This window comes from Solanum tuberosum, unplaced genomic scaffold, assembly GCF_000226075.1.
Source record: "Solanum tuberosum cultivar DM 1-3 516 R44 unplaced genomic scaffold, SolTub_3.0 scf00144, whole genome shotgun sequence".
Taxonomy (NCBI): domain Eukaryota; kingdom Viridiplantae; phylum Streptophyta; class Magnoliopsida; order Solanales; family Solanaceae; genus Solanum; species Solanum tuberosum.
Window position 1 is genome coordinate 404466 of NW_006239074.1, and position 3354 is coordinate 407819.

The window sequence follows — 3354 nt, forward strand, 5'->3', positions numbered from 1 at the left end:
TGAAAAATCCAAGTAACACTTTTTTATATTTAAAGTTTAATCGAAATTATTCAATATATTCTATTCTTCATTTTTACTATTATTGTTTCTTTCTTTGTTTATCTTACTATTTTTGTTTCTTTCTTTGTTTATCTTACTATTTTTGTTCTCAATATTTTTCTTTTCTTAATATTTTCATAATAGCTTCTTTCACTGTTGTAATTTTCAAATTTGCTTTGAAAATATTTTTCTTGAGCCAAGGATTTATTGATAATAGTCTCTTTATCTCATACAAAATGAAAATAAAATTAATATATACTCTACTCTCCTCATATTCTATTCGTGGAATAATCACAATAAATATATTGTTGTTAGAACCATAAAGGCAGAAACCATGCTCAATAATTCTTTGGAGTAACATATATTTAATGTATGTATACATTGCATCATGATTAATGACCATGCTCCCTTTAAGTCAATTGATTTTTTCTTATTCTTCAAACAACATTAAAATTAAAACCAGGGTTGAATAACTCCAAATGCTTGTCTCTGTAGTTAATTTATAATCTAATACACCTATTAAAGGTGGAGTCATGGACCACACCACATGTCCAAATTACCCCCACAATTTATTAGAAATTTAGCTTATACAGAGTGGATTAAATAGCCAAAACTCAAAACGTATCAGGTTAAGAAAACATATTAGGTATTAACCAAATTAGCCTAGTCCATAGGCTACTCAGAGGCCCAACTTTTAACACCCATAAATATGTGGCATTTTGCAGAACGTAGAAATAATATCTTTCTGACATTTATATTTTGTTAAAGATAGGATTAAACTTTTTGATTTTCCACCAGGTGTCACACGGGAGCTCGATTAAATTTGGATTTGGACTGGAAAGTCCCACATTAAAGGTAAATCGCTCCCTAATAAAGGCGACTTCGTATCCGATCCAAGGGGGTTTGAACCCGAAACCTCTTGATTTAGGATGACTGAGTACTTATCACTCCATCACAACCCTTGTTGGTTAGGATTAAACGGTTGTTAGTCAATGACTCTATCTTGTGGTTCAATTTTTTTAAAGTAGCATTTTTATTTATATATTATTATGACGTGTCTTGAAATGTTGACGTGGAGATTCACTTTGAAAATTTTGTTAAATAGCATTAAAAATTAGGATTATAAAATATGTCGTTATGTAGTTCATGAAGTACATGTGAATTGTCATTTTGTATGCTTCAAGCTTTCTTTTTCTTCTACTTTTCTTTTAGTTGGTATTTTTGATGAATTTATTTCCATTTTCTTGATTGTATAACGGTTTGTAAAAGTATGTCAAATTTTGTTCCTCTCTCTTTTGATATTTGTCTGTTTATTTATTTCCTTGTTTTTATCACCAGAATAATAGATTCATAGGGAATACACTTTTAAGTGTTTATTCGCTACTAAAAATACATTTTTCTATGAAATTGTCTTTTGGTAATTTACTTGGTGAATTTTTCATAAAAAAAAATTCTTTTACGATGAGCCAAATTCTGATGAATTGAAATGATCTATCGGATATTGACATTCTCTTTTAGTAGTGTTTTTATCCAATTGAATGTATCATGACAAACAAGCAATAAAAGACGCGCAAGAAAAAATATATTGAAATGTTTAAGCAACATTAACTGAATAAATTAAAAACATTTGGTTTAGATGATGATTCAAGAGCCAACAAAGCAATATTTCAACATGGTGAAAGAGAGATTGTTATTATTATTCATTATTATAAGAAGAAAAGCTTAGTTCTTTACTAAATTTATTTTTTCAATTAATATAATCTCAGTATCTTTATCTTTTATCCTTTTAAGGTTAGGGTGGGGTCAGTAGCGGAGCCAAAATTTTCAATAAGGGATTCAAAATCTAAAAAAATAGATACACAAAGTAGTCGAAGGGAGTTCGACATCTACTAGATATACCTAAATAATTATTTTAACCATGTATAAATCATATAATTTTCCACCGAAGGGAGTTCGGATGAACCCCTCATTGTAAGATGGCTCCGCCACTGGTGGAGATAACGTCGAAAAATTACATTATATTGTTATGTAAAAATGATTATGTATATTTATATCGGCTATATTGACCATCTTTGGCTTCTTTATGGATCTAATTCTTTATATTTTAACGTCAATTAATAAAAATTCTGCTTCAACTACTGCTAGATCGGTGGAGTTTGGGGGCCAAAGTTGGCTTTTATATAATAATAATAATAATAATAATAGTAAAAGAAAATAATAAGAAGTTTGATTAGGTGGCTAACTACATATGGAGAATGACTCATCATGTTTTACTCCTTTCTTTTAATGTTTCATTAGATTTTCTCTTTTAAAGAAGATTCTGGTTTGTATTTTCCAATGGAAAGAGCTACTAGGAAAATATAATATTGAAACAAGAAATTTCGATGTTGTAATATTACTTATGCTAAAATTAAGTGCTATAAATGCTACTTTCCCCATTTTATTTTAGTAATGAAATCAATTTTCCTTTTCATATGTTTCAACCTACTAGTTGTGTTAAAATGGTGCAATTTTACAAGGAAATCACCATAATTTATTTTTGTATTTATTGATTTGTCATTTCAAAAATTTAAATAAAATTCTACTCGTATATTTTACAATTTCAAAAAATTTAAATAAAATTTCAGGTGATTTCTCTCCAAGTTAACATATCAATTATTAGTTAAATTATGAACATAAAATGCCAAAATATACTTTTCACAATACATTATTATTGAATTATTGTATAAAAGTTTAATTTATCAAACATAAAAAAGTTCAATATTTAATATCTATTTTTAATTATCATTATCGAATTACTAAATCAAACTTTAAAAATACCAAATTTAATATCGAGCACCCATTCCTAATTGAAATAAATGATAGAATATGATATTCCCAAGTTGATTAAATTACCAAGGATATTTGTTCCTCCTACAATGCCCACTTTAGAACAAATAACTAACTAAATGACCAATAATTGACCCAAAGATACCAAATTTTGTAAAGAGAATAATATGCCAACTCACTATTGAACAATACCCACCCCACCTCTCCCTATTAGAGAAATTAAACTAATCGACATGATTAATATTTTTAGTGAACATCAATAAAGAATATTAATAATAAAAAAAATAAAAAATAAAAGTATTTATGATAAGACCTAAAACAAGAATATGTAAAACATGAAAATGAAAGGGAAATTTAAAGGAAAGAAGGAGGTCGGTTCCTTGCACCCAACGTATCTTTAGGTTTTGCCTCGGAGCTAGGTTCGGACTTTGTTTATGTATGACCTTTTAAAGGATAAGAACGACCCCCCTACCTCCTTACCCACCC